At 35.4% G+C, this 17,637-nt stretch overlaps 1 long non-coding RNA gene across 1 annotated transcript in view; it reads left to right on the top strand.

Moving 5' to 3' along the window:
- Positions 1-8,142, top strand: part of LOC135266782 (uncharacterized) — a 32,713-nt gene extending 24,571 nt beyond the window's left edge. The window contains exons 2-3 of the long non-coding RNA XR_010334932.1: positions 7,772-7,927; positions 7,997-8,142. This is a non-coding gene — a long non-coding RNA (uncharacterized LOC135266782). The remainder of the gene's footprint in view (positions 1-7,771; positions 7,928-7,996) is intronic.
- Positions 8,143-17,637: the final 9,495 nt, after the last annotated feature.

Genomic DNA, 17,637 nt, shown 5'->3' with positions numbered 1-17,637 from the left:
TAAATAAAGTTTTAAGTAATACTAAGCTGAAGTATTGTTAAATATTACCGCAAATATATAGGCTACTTTTTCGTAAACATTTGGCTTTTTTACCAAATGGCTGTAAGTCTCCTCCTATTCCCGGAAACACTTTATGACCGCTTTTTTCAAATCAGCGGTCAGTAGTTTCCGGGGTCGAGTTTTAGTTTCCATTTTTAAGAATTTTAAAAATACAACCAACCAAAACACTAATCTGATAGGAATAAATTATCAGTCAAGAAAAAACTTTTTCTGTAGAAGATAAAGGAATCACTTCCAATTGACAAACTTTATATTCTGTGTTTATTTTACAAAAAAAACACTTAATCACTAGAACTTACAGATGCATTTATTAAAAAGACGAATTTAAATTTTAATTAGTAAAAGGAACTCTTACTTATTGTTTAAATACTCACATTACAACTAATATTTGGATGGAATTATTCTAAGTGAAATGGAAGCAACTGCCTTTTACAATATATTCACGACAGAACCAAGAAGTAGGGCCTCTCTACTTAATAACGTTGAAATAAACATTCAACATGGCATAATACCGTATTTGCCTCAAACAAAAATCGATTGCTATAGGGTTCTAGTTTTCTTGTTATCTTCATGCTTGAGGCATCTTGTACTCTCCATATTCCCGGTGATAGACTCCAGAGTAGTTAGAATGAAATAACAATGAAAAGGTGTCCCAGAATGACACAGCTTCAAAAAACAAACATTATTTTGTTTTTTTTGTAACTGCAGTGTAAAACTATACATTATAATATTAATAGGGCGCATCCGAGTTGGGCCGGGTACTTATCATAATCCCCGACCTTCAAACTGTAATTAAGCGGTGTCTTACTCAAATTAACTCCTTAAGTGATCGGGATGGATTAAAAATCATGTAGTTTAGTTTCAAATATTATGCAGGTAATATTTTTGAGGAAGGTGTTATCATTTTTGCTTTCTGTACTCTATAATGGTATATCACAAATAAATATTATTCTCAGTGAAAAAAGAATTATAGTTATTAATTTCAACAAATTTTAAATTTTGTATGGTGAAAAAATTAACAAGTGAACAACGGCTTTTCGTAAAATGCCAGTGTTCTGCTAAAGTTTTGTAAGCAAGTACTGATTTCATTATAACCAAATGTAATCTTACCCATAACCAACACGGAGAAACAAATGATGCCGCATCCACACAACTTCCATGTTGGACAATGCAAGAAGATTGGAAATTCTGAATTCGCAAAAAAATGTTGCTGAAATTGCATAGATTGTATGTGGCACTTACTGATCATTCTCTGATGTGTTTATAATAATATGTTCATCACCATCACGGACGACTGGTATATAACTTTGAAATTCCAATTCACCACTTCAAGGAGAATATAAAATGTTTTAAAATATGTAAACAGTATAATAAAGATTGATTAAATATGTAAGCTTCCATAAGTAAATATATTGATTAATGGTGGTATTCTCTAACTATCTCTGTTATACTGTTACGTTTATAGAACGTTCTAACTCTCTCTGTTAAAATAGGGGTAACAGAGTTCCCATGTGTTCGAAAATGTAATTTTAGACATAATGAAAGTCGATTTTGACGTATAGCTTACTCTCTGATTCAAATATTTTATTCGAAAATGTCAAGAAGTTTTCATAAAATTTTCATTTCGAATTTAGTATCGCAAAAAGTTCCACTAAGATGTTAAAAAGTGTTTACGGAAAACTAATTTAAATAACAGCTGTAATTTTTACAGTAATAGAGCAATAACATAGAATTGTACCATTAGACCATTAGATTTTGTTTCTTGAAGATGGATTAATTCCTAAAGCACTAGCGCAAATCAACTGATTAATATTTATAAGGAGACACTTTGAGTTTCTTCATTTATGCCATTAAAATGGATCCATTTTTTGAGATTAACCAACTACTTTACTTTTTAAAAATGTTTCTCTTGAGAAATATAGATATGAAGTTTGTCTAAAGAACTTATAGCATTGTGGAAATCTTGGTCCTCATCAGGTAGTGGACTTATGACAATATTATAACACAGCTCGCTTGAGGTACATGAATGTTGATCTGGTAAGTATTTTATAAAAAATTATTTATCACCTTAAGATTCTTGTACCTGCAGCTGTTCATTGTCATCGAACGTTAGTTCCATAGTAAGCTTTACTCTATCCTTGTAGTATGTCAATTGTTTTGTACTAGCTTCGCACACGTAAAATATTCTTTAATATAAATGAAATTGACCAGAAAATGGTCTATTTTTAAGTGTTCTTGGAGTACCCGGTTATGTTTTTGTATACAAGCTTATTGTACCATTAACCATGGTATGAATGTCTAATGGCTCTGGATCGTCATTTACAATTTTGGGTATGTCCGAACTGGTACAAAATAATGGCGTATGAGCGGCACATCTCAAATGGGAAGGTAATTGGACACGCTAATGTCATCAAGTGAGAGCCATGACTTGATTGCGTCGTCATCCTCATCACCTTCTTCATCATGTGCCACATTCACCTCTCCCTGATCTGCTAGGTCTAAAGTAAGTTTGCAAAAAAACCTATAAGACCTTAACGAAATTGGTCCCACTGTCTGTGATCGTAGCTACGATTTTCCTAGGGGATAATTTGTACTTTCTGTAAATGTCTTGCAACAATGAGGCACTTCTATCACACTTGTGACATACTTTATACCATTTGCATGCCAAGGCCATTATGTAGCCATTTACTCGTGTGTAGTATCAATCCAATGAGCCGTGACCTCAAAAAAACTTTGTTTACCCCAGACAAAATATTGACTGTCTTTCTTATCCGAGGTACGAGCCTCAACTTGGTTGTAATGTCTTCTACATGTCTCTGGAATTGTTCATCCAGTCTCCTGCACAGGGAACATCGACTTGAGTGTAAGCTACAGCACTTTTATCAATATACAGAAACTCAAATATTCTGTGAAAACTAGGATCGTCGAATAATGTAAAGGGGATCATTCATATAATAAAATCTACAATTAACTTGTCAAACTGACTTTGCCGTTGCAAAGGCTCGGCCCCAGATTTCAAGTACAAATTCTGTACGTTTTGTGTCGAAAAAAATCCTTGGTTGCATCGGTTATGACGGCAGAATGGGGGCGCCATAAATGAGTGATTAAATCCGAATTATTTAAAGTGTTTGTTGGCTGTGAGTTCCTTGGTTTTCGTTCTCACAGTTTGAAGCGCATTTTAAGCAGACAACTTTGATCTTATTCGACGAGCGTATTTCGTCGGCCAGTGCTTGTGCGAGAGTCGTGACAGGTTAGAAGTAATTACAATTGAGTACCATTTTTACGAAGTTATGAATTTTTGCGGATTGTGACTGATGGACTGATGAGACTCAAATTTAGTGTGACTTCTGCTATCGTTAAGTTCGCCATCTTGTCTTCCTTTATCTTCTCCCCTTTTCCTGTATTGGGAGGTTTGTCTTCGTTGCCCTGCGTCTGTATTTCTTTGCATAATTGATACTTTTTCGCCTTTAGGAGAAACATTTTCAAGATCAAGCTTGAGTTTTTATGGTGATGTTGTACCTACGACCGGCGTAGACGTGTGCTGGGTTCAAGAAGACAAGAACACAAAATGCAAACAATCCAGTCAAAAATAAGGCTCCTTTAATTACAAAACAATGCAATTTAGTAGTGAACTGAGTGTTGTTCATTTAGTGAACACTGTAGCGTCTGGAAGACGAGCGAGTAGATGCACCAAAATAGTAGTGGTACACTTTTAAGAATCTTAATGTCTTTATTCCGAATTTGTTGTGATAAACCTACTGAATGGAACAATTAATCAAGTAACGACTAATTTTGTAAATTTTCGATAAATTAATCAATCGTAAATGCTACCAAATTTGTTTAAATTTATTGTAGGTTATGTAAAAAGGCGGATGTAAACTTTTTTATTAAATATTTTCAATTTAGATCCCTAAGTTGTTCAATGTTAAAGTTAACAAGTGCCTGAAAGGACCTGACGGGTTTGAGTGCAGATGCACTTTCGTTGTTACTGATATCCTTTACTCAAATTCATATTTTTTTATCTTGTTCAGGCGCAAGCCGCTGTTTAAATTAAAATAACTTTTAAACGGTGCTTTTCAGTCAGGTAGAAGATTATACCTTTTTTATTCGTAATTGCTCATTTCGTTTAAGCAGTGAAAAGCTAGTGTCAAAGAGGGCAATAAATTGGCAAAACAAAAATGTAACTCGGAAACTGGGTGGATGTATACAGTTGTCGTAATTATACCAGATTGAAAGGCCTGTTCTCTTCAGTTAGTCTACCAAGTTTCGTAACAGTTGGTCAAATGGTTGCAAAGTTATGGTGCAGTATGGTGTTTCCATGTCCCTACTTCACAGGCTTGTAAAATTCTTATCAGTATCGATAGGACACGAGTTATATGTCAATTAGCAACATTTTATTTGTCCTTTTTGGGGTTCATTTATTGCTTCATATTTACGAATAACTCTGTATGTTAACAAATAACCGTTTAAAATATTTTTAGTGAAATTTCCTCCGAAATTCTGCTAGGCATTTGATTATTTAAATTCCCCATTTTTTCACATGTTCAGATAGCATTCTACAATGAAGGCTTTTTGTTGGATAAACAGTAAATTAAAAAAAAGGAGTGATTGATAAAGGTAACCACCAGGATTCAAAAGCTAGTGTTAAATTTGTCCCATGTTGCTTCTTGTTCGAATAATAGTTTTTCAAATTTACCCAATCAGACCTGAGGCAAATATTATGGTTGAAATCAGTAATCCCAGTGCTCTGAAAAAAAAAATGATATTATCTACTGTCAATGTGACAAGTTTGATTAACTGACATCAGTGGTGTTCATTTGTTAGGTTTATATTAGACTCTATAGTTGTGAAAACAGAAAGAATTCACATCTTCTAAAAGCTAGAGCTGCAGTTAGTTTGTACGAAGCAAAAATTCCAGTTCGCCACATTCCTTGTCGCTGTGTATACGCAATCTTGTTCGTACTTGAAATTTATTTAATAATAAATTTCTTTTGAAATCGAAATTATTGTTTAATTGTTCGCCACCGAATATGAGTTGAAAGTTGTTGTCAGATGTGACAGTTTTTCTTTTTTCGGAAATAGACTACTTGATACATCAAAAAGAGTGATAATAAAATGTGTTCCCACATTGGCCCTTTTTAGGTTTCTCTAGTTCTTCACTTCAGTTCTTCTTCTTCAATAATATTTTTCTGACGCCTGTGAGTCCGCAGTGAAGGGATGGCGGTCCATTTACCGAACAGGCTGTATATCTAAACTTAAATATTTATATTTAAAAGCAAAGACTTCGAATTTCTTCATTTTTTCCTTTAAAACTACATTGGAAAATGGGAAATCCGCCTACGTAACCTAGAGCACTATTGTGAAGTAAACTATCCTCTTCAACATTAGGTCTATAATTGTGAAAACCAACCCATCAGTGTCGCGATGACAATTAGAGTCCTTGGAGTGGTAAAAAGAAAAGGTTCTAATTATTAACGACTTATAGAAGAGAACAAATAAATGATTTTATTTTTATTTTTAGTTTATTTATCGTAGACTATATTGTCTCATTCTCAAATTCTCTATAGTAGGATAAGCATTATAACCAAGATTCTGGACATTTTTTTTTTGATGAGAATATAACCATCAAGTGTACGATACCAACTATCAAGAACTGGAGGTCTACTTCAATCTCCATCTCTTGATTTTTCAAATTTCATGTTGCAAAACTTTTGCTTTTCTTCCATCCAAGTCGTTAAATGAGGAGATATTCTGTTTACCATTCCTCGCAAAATCTTGCCGTTTACCCGTCAAAAATGCCCATTCACGCTGTCAAAGATTCTATCAACAAAATGCAGAAGTTTGCCAGTGTGAAAGACTTCTTGATGGTAACGATCGTCCTTTGTGTATAGTAACGATCGTCCCTTGTGTATAGAGTTAGGTGCACCTACCACCCACTTAATATAAAAGTAGCTACTGAATATCTACTAGTTTGTGCCACCAACGAAACTTTTGCTTATTAATTTTATTAGGGAAAATGTACCTTGCACATGAGACCATTTCACTACCATCGATCTTGCAGAAAACCTATTTTTTTAAAGATTATTCCACAAGCTTTTTAAAAGGTGGGGAAGATTAAATAAAGGAATGATAATTTATTTATTTTTTAGCTCCTCACCCTTTGTAATTGTTTCCCTACGAGTTTCTCCAAGAAGCATATAAATGGCTTTGAAGCTGTTGGTCCCCTGATCGCTTATTAAAGCAATAAGACCAGTTTTGATATTTGTTTCTATGTTTTTTTATATAGAATGAATTATATATATTATATAATGAAATACAAAATAACAAAAAAAAACTACTTACATAGGAGTTTTAAAAATTGAGCACATACTCGAAGTGAAATTTAACATGTTTCAAAAATAAAACATCATCAAAATGAGTGAGTAAAAATCTAGAGAAAATAATTTTGTAATAGGTAAAAATAAAGTCAAGATCAAGTAAATGTTGTGTTATCAGGTTTTCTCTAACATTGTTATAATCGGGGCTTTGCGGTCCTTAACTTCTAGGTTGTACTTTGTACAGATATTGTGTGGCACACAACACGCAGTCGTTATGGAACAAACTTTGGCTGGACTGTAAGCGAGAGGAGAATCTAAAACATGCCTTCGACTTTTAAGAACACCACTTTTCTCTCCTCAGGATTTCGTGTAGAGATATAAACCGCGTTATAAAGTTGTTTAGGCAAAGTGGTTGGGACTGTGACGAGTGTCATAAGCCACAGTTCTTGGGTTAGCCTGTATCACCCACAAGCCAACTTTCTGTAAAATTTCCAATAGTCATTCCATTTTGTGCAGCTGAGTTCCTTCAAATAATGGAATCATGATTTGAGCCAGGAAATGCTGCAAAAACATTAAATATCTTCAAATTGGAACTTACCACCAGCTGTACATTGATCGAATAATACAAGTGACGATTAGGAGCCTCGGTACCTACTAGGTTTTTGGATCCTCACATAGGTACAATCAATCGCACTCAGAACATTTGGAAAACCAGCGCTATGGCGTGGTATTCCCTAAACATAAAATGCTTGTTTCACACCTGCATATTCTGCTGCTGCTGGAAAACGAATAAATTGTGCCTTGACCAAAACTGCGGTCACATACAGTTTGTGCATGGGGGTCAAGTAAGAATAACGCCTCTTTTTGGTATTTTTCGTCAGAGCCGGCGAAATGAGTTGCAAGACATAATTGAAAACGATTCGATCAAGCCGAGTACGTTGGAAAAGTACCCAGATAACATTGGTGAATTCAGGATGAGGAAACATGCTTCACACGTGAATTCACAGTGAATTCAGATGCATCCGCCTGGTGAATTCACCATGAAATCACGCGTGAGACATTTTTCCTCACCGTGAATTCACTGTGAATTCAGGCACATTTGACCCCTAAATTCACACGTGTGACGCGTTTAAAGAAAAGAGGCCTAAAAAGTCAAAATATTCGATTTGAAATTATGATAGTTTTAAATTAATCTCAAATAATCACAGTCAAAAAATCGATTTTTTTGTCTTCTTAGGGCCTGATTTCAAGTTTGGACGTAAAATTGTGCGGGTTTTTTCAATATCTGTGAGTGATGGGTTTCTGAAACGAGTGCGAAGCACGAGCAGAAAAGAAATCACGCAGATAATGAACAACTTTTCTTTACATGTATAACTCAACGTTTTCTCTTATAGGTACATCGAGAAATTTTTGTTAAATTTGTTCACCGATAGAATAAAAAAAATCACTAATAGATTAACGAAATCACCAAATAGAAGAAAAAATCACCAAATGGCTACTTTATTCTACGAATTTTTGTTGTATGGCTTTAATTGAAGACATTTTTATAAGTAGGTCTATTGCTCACCCCAAATCCGGGTACGTTATGTAAATATAATTTCTCAATTTTCCTTTTTAAGGCGATATGAACTTCTTTTATACACTGACAATTGTTTATAGATAAACAGACCACAACTAAATGAAGTCATGTACCATAGTAACCATTTGTCAAATAAAGCTGTACTACCTCTACTCGTATCTATGGAATAAGGAACAACATTATTAGTACCTATAACAGAACAACATTTTTTTTTAATTTAAATTTAAACTTCAAATTTGAAATAATTTTTTTTTAATTTAATTTATTAGATGTTTTTCGCTTCGGCATACCTGGGCTGTTTTTTTGCAGAATCAAAGAAAATGCTCAAAATGTCCCAAACATAAATTAACTCTTTTTAGGCTCCTAAACACGTAAACTAACATGTTACGAGTAATATTTCACGCCTCCTGTACAATTGCTGCTTCCAGCTCTTATTTTTTAAATAACTGAATAAACACAAGGCTAATGGAGTCAGATCTGGTGATCTGCTGGGCCAAATACCCTTTATAATCGCGCTTTTTCTTTCTCTTTTTTTCTCTTAAAAAACCGATTGTAGCACGAGCTGTATGAGCTCGTGCAGTGTCTTGTTGATAGTATCCAATTGTGCGTTCTAGTTCTGTGAATTGATCGACTAAAGGATGCAATATGTGCTGTACATATCTTTCTGCATTCACGACAAATTAAAAATGACAGAACCAAAAAAACGTTTTATCTATTGTTGTTTAAGACTTGAATAAATCATTTACAAAATCATTTTCTTTGGGGATAGTCTGTAGGATTTAAAGACTGAACAACGGACAAGTATATTATCTTAAGCGTTCTTTTTTTAATACTCTGAAGCAACTTTTTTAGAACAGACCAACAAGTGCTTAATTTGGATTAAAGGAAATATTATCCCGGATCTAGGCCCCTGCTGGAATGTAATGTACTTTCTGAGTTGCTTCAAATAGGAGATCCGGTTCCTTTAGGGACTTTTGGGAGACTCAGAGAGAAAGATGAACTTGTCTAAATCAAACCCATTTATTTCTAAAACTATTTAAACACCCATAAAATAATCAAAAATATTAAACATAATTTTTTTTTTCAAATTCAAATTGACCACCTAAGGCAATATTTAGTTTAGCAATATTACCAATCGGGATTACCCATTTCATTTCCTGATGTGGAAATTTCTTTAATACCAAAATTAAGCAATTGTTCGAAACAACGACTGTCAAGTTGCTAAGTTGCTGACTTGAAAGTTTGAAATCTTTTAGTAATAATGTAGGGGTAAATTTTGTACACCGGATTTCCCTTTTTGCTTCGATTTACTCAAGACTTCCCCTGATTTGGTTTCCCTTGATTTTCCCTAATTTCCTCAAGATGACTCCTGATTTTTCAAAATGATTTCCCTATTACCTGTTGACCGCAGGTTGTTCGTCATTCTTTCATAATGTAAATTTTTTACTTACTTTAATAAACATTAAATCTTGGGAATGTTCATCTTATCGAAATCGAAAGACAAGTCAAATGCAGAAATTTTAATGTATTTCGATAGCTCATCAAAAAAGAAATAACTTATATCATTTTCTCTTATTATTGTTATATTAGCTGTTTCAAAACTATAAAAACGCTAACGTCGCATTTTTTCTTAAAATTGGCTGTTATATATTAATCATGCACTTCAAAAAAATAATAAAGTCACTTTTGTAAAATTGGGATATTAGAGATTTCTATTCTGTTATATTCGGACCAAGTTTTGTTACTAAATTTGATAGTTGGCAATGCTCTCACTACTGTCATGAAAATTTGAAGTTTGTCTTTGGCATTGTCAAAATTAACGAATTTAAAAGAATTAAGCGAGCAGCAACCAGGCATCCCGAACTGATATAGCCAAATCGAACCCTCACTGAAATAGGTTTTACTGATGATGCGGATAGATGGCCTTAGTGTTTTACGGGAAAAATAAATCCTATTGGCGGATTTAAAATTTCATATTATTGAAGAAAAACGTGGTACCGATGCGCGGCTGACAAGTAAAAATTTCACAAACGTCAGCAAAATTTGAGTTTATTTTTTATAATATCACGTTAATTTTTCAAAGTTTTATTAAGATAGTGGTTCAAGGTGTCGTGTTTGGGTTAGACTATTGCCTACTATCGGTTAGGAACAACATGATCTCCAAGAATATAACGTAGTAATGAGCTCCAGAAGGTTTTCATAAATAGGTGCGTTTTTCCCAAAAGTGAGTTTTTCGAGAGCGAACCGCAAGTGAGTCACACTGTGAGGAGATTCCCATAGACAGAAGTTGCAAACATAAGGTGCCAGTTTGGCTGATTGCAAGTATGTCTTTATCATCGATGCGGTGACGACTATTAGTTTTGTAAACTTAATGGATTTAATAAATATCTTTAATATTAAATGTGTTTAGATCGTGTCATGTTGGGTAAAATTCTTCCATTTGTGCTGTTTGTGCATCCACCTTTTCAAATACAATTAGAAAATTTTCATAATAATTGTATTTGATAAGGTTTTGACATCATTTTGACGTGAGCAAAAATTTAAAAAATACAAAGTAATCGGGATTATTTAATGCGCGCCATTTTTAGTACGTGATGATGCGGCTAGATGGCTCCAGCTAGGAATTCATTGCCAACCATTATGTTCCGCTTCTATAAAAGTGTTATTCTAGGGCAGCAACGAACTAGCGCCCTATTGCTGATTGTGTAACCCTATCGAATTAGCATGGGGGCCCGCCAAGACACTCAGCAACCACTGACAAAGGTTATTTTCAATATTATGCCGAGAGAGTTTAAATCAATCTGCGGCTCACACAACAACATAAAACACGCCGAAAAGTCTTCACTACTTACTTCTCGCAAAGGTTTCTGCCAATTCCGGACGAACAATAACTAATTATTTGTCTAAAATAACTTGTAAGGTAGGTTTTACCGGTCTCCTTTTTTATCCGTTCATATTTTCAATACACAAGTTTATTTGATTTATTTGATTAGTTGTCCATTAATTTATTTAGATTTATTATTAAAATGTGTTATATTTGATAGTTTTGGTCACGTTTTGACTGTAAGTGCAAATAATGTACTCAGATATCGCTAAAATGACTAAGCAATGTTACCTACAAGCAGAAAACTTAACTGACTTAACGTATTTTGCAGGATTTCTACTTAGAGAATTTAACAATTTGACACTGACATATAAAGTAACCTATTTCTAAAAGCCTAAATTCGCGGTAAATGACGCAACTTACAATGCCAAAATTTTCAAGTTGATGCGATTTTGTTTAATATTACAAAAGTGATCGGAGTTTAGCTAATCTAATTATACTTTCAGTGAGAGACCTAATCATTAATGACTATTTTACAATTGTATCAATCTTATTTAAAAAAATAATTCGGTAAAATGCGACGTTAGCGTTTTTATAGTTTTGAAACAGTTAATAGGTATTAATAATGTTGCTTATTCTATAGATACGAGTATCGGCAGTACACCATTACTATGGTAGATTATTTGATTTAGTACTTTTTTGTAATTTGCCGCCATTTTAATCCTTTAATAGGCATGTTAAAGCACTCAACGTCATTAAGTGCGATGTCATAAGAGTCATTATTTGACAGAACATTTTACGAAAATTTTTAGTTTGGCAAGAAGCAAATTCGGGATCGTATTTTTGCGAATTAAACAAATTTCAGGGGGCGTTCATGCAAAATTACCTCCATTGTCACCCAAGCTCTTGCTTTTTGACAAAACTTTGATAAAACAAAAATTTTAAATCAATTTTTCACTTTCATGATTGAGATATCACCAGCTGTCACAAAAATCCCTACATTGACTAAAATAACATTTTTGTTTGAAAATGGCAAATTACAAAAAATATTACCAAAAAACTCGTTTCATAAGAACTTAAAGCACTAGCGCCACTCGTTTTTGAAACTGAATTCGTGCTTTAAGGCTTTAAGACTGGTCTTATGAAACTTGTTTTTCAATATACTATTATCTCACTCGATGTAATAAAATGGTCATTTGCTATTTTTTTATTTTACTGGTGCAAAATTAAGCAAAAATATTGGTTCGCGTAACTACCTACATCCAAATTACACGATTTTGAGAGTTCTTCACGATCTGATGTGTTTTAGGTTTATTATACAGAGCGATTATCAGAAAATAAACAAAAATTATAAAACCCCGAAACAGATCAATTTTTATTTACAGAGACACCTTTTATTTTGACGTAAGAATTTGGCTGTGTGGGAAACTACATTTCTTTCTTACTGGTGGTCTGGAGGTGTGCATATTATGCACATGACCACGTCAACTTTTTAAACCGGAGTATCTCAGGAATGGTAAAACGTATAAAAAAAGTATCAGCACAGTTTTTACCTATTATGAGAAAAATCCAGAAAAAGGATACTTTTGACTTTTATTATTCCGCAATTTTTTTAGCAGACTTAGAATCGTTGGGCATTTTTGATATTGTATCGTAATGGTGTTTACCTAAGATCTAAAACCTGCACCAATATTCATTATTGTATGATTGTAAATTGAAGCGTCTTTTTTGACCGTATTATTAGCCTGCAGGCACCAGTTTCGAATTTGCAATGTAAGTAGGAGTGAAATAGAGCACAAATTCACAGCTTCTGTATAAGGAAAGAATTCTGTGTTAAATTGAATCCCAACAACAAATTTAGAACTAATAAAACCTATTAATGTAAGAAGAAAAATTAATTTTGAAAAATGACTCTTGGTGCTAAAGGATGAGACAGATCATAAGTATTACCGAGTGAGTATTAATGATTGTGATTTTTGTGGTCAAGTTGGTGACACATTTGAAAACTAAATTTGGCAACCTTGACTATATCAAATTTATTTGTCAAAATTCTATACTCAATTTATACTTTCACTTCCGACCTACGATCGTTAACATAACCATCAGATTGAAACAGCTTCATACAACAAGCCAATAACTCAGTGTTGCAGATTTTTTTGCCTCAATCATTAAAACTCACCGGGTATTACATCAAAAACGCGTGAACATATTGTTATGAATATGGAATGTGGCGGCGGTGCGACCAGAACAGTCAGAATTAATAAAAATTAGAAGTGTCATTAAAAGTGTTTTGTTTTGAAAATCGATAGAAATTACAGCATATTCCCGCATACCGTCCAATACTAAGATAAAATCATCAACTATATCTGCTACGATCGCCTTCGTTTGGAATTCGAAATGTCCCAATTGAAGAACTATCGCTTCGCCGTACATAGTGATTCGATCTTCCTTTACCGTCTTTAAAATTTGTTTTGTTTCTTTTTTATCGATTGTCAGTCCATTTTGTCATTTGTCCCGTGTCTAATGTGAAATCGCATCTTCGGTTGTTTAGAAACCCTTCAGCGATAAGGCTGTTTGCTTCTCGTCTTATGAATGAGATTTTTTTTTGTGAGCTTAAACCTCATTTGCTAGGATTTGTCCCCTTACACTGGCGACATAGCGTTTCCCTGGTTGCTATCTCGGAAGTTTCTTGGTTCTTCCGCTGTACAAGCTTGTCGTCGACACTCTATTTGTAGATGTCCCAGTAGGCCACAGTTGTAACACTTCATTTGCTGTTTTTAACACTTTTCTTATTATTCCTAATTTCATCCAATTTTTCCATCAAAATTTCTTTTTCAAATTTTTTCAAAATTTCATTTGAATCCAGATCTTCGGTCGAATGGAGTGTTATACTCGAAAGTAAAAGTTTTTGGAAATTGCATATTCTAAAAGTAGACACAAAGTGATGTCTAGTAATGTCGGTCTGAGGTTTTTTAAATCGGTACTTTTTTAGTAATAATCGAAAATTTGCGGCGTGACGTAAGCAATGTCTCGACTAACGATTCGTCAGTCGTTCGCTGCATACAATTAACGCTACAACCTACGTTTGGCTGGTAAACTTACAAACGTCAAAACCGTGCGTTGTCGATTGAGACTGTGTTGTGTGCTAATATTTTGCAGGAGTTTGTGTTTTGGTAAAATGACTGCTTCTGCAGCACATCTGAAGTCGTTTGTAAAGCAACAGAGGCAGAAATAAAGAAAAGACATACCTCTTTCAAGCTATCTTTGTTGGCAAGTTTTCTATCTCTAGTTCTGTGACTGGCTGATTCAAAAAGGAACATTGCTGACGTCAGGCCAGGAATTTTCACCTTTTCAATTATTTTTCTCAAAAACGGTGAAGCTTTGGTTAAAATAAAAAAATATGGGTCGCCTATTTTGTTGTTGGCTATCCATATAAAAATTTTCTTTTTTTAGTATAACACGCCATTATTATTGCCTATCCTCACTTACCATATTCTGTTCCGGTGTTGCATGGAGACTGCACTTTTAATTGAAGCCCATAGATTATGGTTCCATTCAAGCTTTTAGGTCTCTGGAGACTGTCTAGGGTTTTCCCCTCAAAGCCCAGTAACAGCGCTTTTTCTTTATCTTCGGCAGTCCATCCGGCTGCTGTTGCCTCAACTTGGTGTTTGTTCGCTGCCTAGGAACTTTCTCCATTGAATTTTGATGGTCTTCAATAATTGCGTATAGTCGTTATTACTGAGTGAACTACCTTTCAATCTAGATTTTGAAATCGTTTTTCTATCTCTTCTACTTTTCGATCACACATTTCTCGAATTTCGTTCCTGACTTCATTAACTTTATAGTCGACTTGCTTTAACTCACTCTTTACATCAATGACTTATAGTATGTTAAATATCAAGAACGGTAAGGAGAGTTTACCGATCGAAGACAATTGTTTGCAGTAGGAGCGTATCGACGACTCCAATTATTGTCTGAGATCGGCAATCCTTAACTTTCGTGGTGGTTATGGCATTTTTGCACGATCTCTAATTTTTTTTTAAGATTTATTAAAGAATGTCAAAATAATTATTAAGACAGCAGGTTATGGTTACCGATTGCTACGTCCAAGGCGTCGACGCCTAATTTACTTATGACTCCTTTGGACGTAGCAACTAGTAAATACCACGTACTGTCTTGGAAACAGGCGTAGTAATCAATCAAATAGAGCTCATTCTTTGTTTTGTGTTCTCTCTAATTTTGATAAGATTGTTTTATCATGGGCAGTCCATCCGGCTGTTGCTGCCTTAAATTGGTGTTCGTGCGCTGCTCAAGAGTTTTGTCAATTGAAATTTAATAGTCTATGATGATCGCGTGTAGTCGTTATCACTGACTGAACTTCCTTACAATCTAGATTTTGAAGTCATTTTTCTATCTCTTCTACTTTTCGATCAAGCTCTTCTCGAACTTCGTTCCTAACTATTGACGCTGAGGATCGGGGCGTGTCGGGCTTGGCGAGGAAACGGGAATCTCGTTAATCCATTCAAAATCCATTCTAGTGCGTCACTAATTAGATGACGAGGCATTTGGCTATGGGTTAAACTCATGCAGAGACATGTGGCCATAAGACCTAGAGTGGGTATCGGCAGATGTTCGCCTAGTTTTTGAACTCAGCAGTGAAGGGGGTTAAGTCTATTTGCCCATACTGGATCGACGACCCTCACTTAACAACTGAATTCACGCAAGTTCATCGTACGACCGAAGGAATCTGTAACGCCGCCGAGCTCCGGGCGCCCAATATAATAGGGGCAAACGTAAGAGCCTTACTGGGCCATGCATATTGTGCCGCTTGATGTAATTGCGGCACTTCGTACTTTGCTCGCTTGCGCTCATATGGTACTGTCAAGCTTTCGGAATCCCATGAAGTCTGGACATCCGCTACCACAATGGCGCCCCCTGGCTGACGGACTGCCAGGTCCGGCTTAAATAGCCTATCACACCGAGATCGAAGGTGTGGCTCGAGTTCCACCGTCCAACCACCTCACCACCACTTCATCGTGCCGTACATCAGGGGGCATATCTGAAGCACATGCGATATCGATTCATCGCAGGCACATCCGTGTCTACAGCGACTCTGACCAACCGACACCGATGGAATGGCTTTGGTTGAGAGGTTACCCGTGCGAAGTTGGACTCCACGGTCATGATCCCTTTCCGACCCCCTCGCGGAGTCCTCGGCGGCTTCTTCAAGACCCTTAAAAAGGGGACCCGAGGTAATCCGATTTCTCCAGTACGTTGCTTCAAGTGCTTCACCCGCCATGGTTGTTTATTTGCCCACTAGTGTTCTCACGCGGTCAGACTGCAGGACCGGAACCTAAGACTGAGTCGTGATTCTTATTAAGAAGCTTAACCAGTCGTCCCTAGAAAATTCTTGGAATTGCTCTACACAGTTCCATTATACCCAGACCTCCTTCACGAACACTTGCGTGAATAAGAGAGTCCGGGGTGTGAGCATTGAGATGGTAGAATGCCTTTATGTGTCTTCTGATCAGACGGTCAGCTTCTCGAAGTATCTTAGAGGTGACTTGTGGATTTTTCAGTCCGTAGAATAGTCGAGGAATGACATATTGCCGGATGAACAAGCACTTCTGGTCAGGTTTGAGAGGGACTCGTCTCAGGTTGTTAAGTCAGACGGAGAGATCTAGCATCCAGAGCATCGACATTTAGGATCGGCGTATTGTGGATCTTATATGAGCTGCCCGTCCTCACAACACTTCTTCCGCTCATTGCGCCCGCATTCTACGCTCTGCATTTTGCAGAGTTGACAGGCGTGCCACGTGGCTCAAAAAATGTCGAAACATCATCAAGCATCGCGGGTACATCCTGATTTCGGTCGGCAATCAGGATAAGATCGTCAGCGAACGCCATGATAGCGCATCGTTCGCCGTCCTGTCGTAACATTCCCTGATTTTATGGTTGTCTGGGCGACAAACGTGGCCAAGGTGTATTCCCGGATAACAGAGAGGATAATAATTAATAGTAATAACAATAGTAATAATTTATTAATTCCAACATTATGTAGTTAACATATGGAACAGGTCACAAAATTCATAAATTACAGAAATAAAATAAGCACATAACAACAAGAAAACACACACTAAAAGTCCAGAAATTCGTTGACTGTGTAAAACGCGTCACTAATTAAAAATTGTTTTACAGAACACCTAAATTTATTAAACACAGTAATCTCTTTCATGCGGTCTGGAAGATTATTATATATTAAAATACTCACGAGTAGGATGGCGACTTTTCGAACAGACTAGATTTGTGAAGTATAACTCTAATATCGCCTCCATGTCTTGTGGAATATTTATGACTCTTATTATTATTAACAAATTTTTGACGATTTTGACGATTAAAATACGTACAAACATCTGGCAATATAAAGTGATGCTACAGTTAAAATCGCATGCTCCTTAAACGTACTTTTGCAAGAATCTACTGAATCTAAATTATATAGTAATCTGAGAATGCTTTTTTGAACAACAAAAACCCTGCTGAGATCTACCGCTCTACCCCATATAATCATTTGATAGTTGACGTGACAATAAACTAATGAATAATACACTTTCATCAAAGCTTGACGCGATAAATCGGTTTAAGTCTACTAAAGGCATAATAAGCAGAATTTAGCTTTTTACAAACTTGATCTGTAAGAGTTTCTTTACACTAACATTCTCACTTTTAAAAAATAGATATTCAGTCGTATTCTCATTCAAAATAAATGGTTTTGGTAACACCATTTGGACATTGCGGGCTTAATTTTTAAAACATATTGATGAAATAAAATTTTACATTTCGCTGATACCGCAACAGAG

This window comes from Tribolium castaneum, chromosome 7 (assembly GCF_031307605.1).
Source record: "Tribolium castaneum strain GA2 chromosome 7, icTriCast1.1, whole genome shotgun sequence".
NCBI lineage: Eukaryota > Metazoa > Arthropoda > Insecta > Coleoptera > Tenebrionidae > Tribolium > Tribolium castaneum.
This window is presented reverse-complemented; position numbering and strand designations above follow the sequence as displayed.